The sequence below is a fragment of the Penaeus monodon genome, chromosome 31 (genome assembly GCF_015228065.2).
Source record: "Penaeus monodon isolate SGIC_2016 chromosome 31, NSTDA_Pmon_1, whole genome shotgun sequence".
NCBI lineage: Eukaryota > Metazoa > Arthropoda > Malacostraca > Decapoda > Penaeidae > Penaeus > Penaeus monodon.
Window position 1 is genome coordinate 20,495,473 of NC_051416.1, and position 406 is coordinate 20,495,878.

General features: G+C 43.6%; 1 protein-coding gene across 1 annotated transcript in view; it reads left to right on the forward strand.

The window, feature by feature from the left end:
- LOC119592921 (trypsin-1-like) overlaps positions 1-406 on the forward strand; it is a gene marked incomplete at its 5' end in the record, with an annotated part of 8,185 nt that overhangs the window by 2,376 nt on the left and 5,403 nt on the right. The gene's annotated exons all lie outside the window — the stretch shown is intronic.

Genomic DNA, 406 nt, shown 5'->3' on the forward strand with positions numbered 1-406 from the left:
AATGCCCCACAGTCACCATCGACCTACGGAAGACCTCATCGAGCATAACATCCTTATCTCGAAAAGGATTTACCAGATTCGTAAGACAGAGTGAGATGGGTCGCCTCCCTCAGCGGCCTCCATTCCTAGAGAATTCGTGCAAACAACCAAATTTCTGACGGTCTTGCTTTCCTGCGACGTCCTACAACGATCTATCTTCGGTCCGTTGTTATTCCTGATAAGGGTTGAGGATAATATAACCACGCAGAAAGCTACACATTTGTGGACGACATGGAGCCTGCACTTTAAACGCAAACCAAGGCGAGGTATCATAAAACGTCCTTATCTATGTATCACAAAAGATTCGAGTGAATAGAATTCAGGTGAACATCAAGAGTCGCATAAAAAAAGAAAAAAATATATAGGC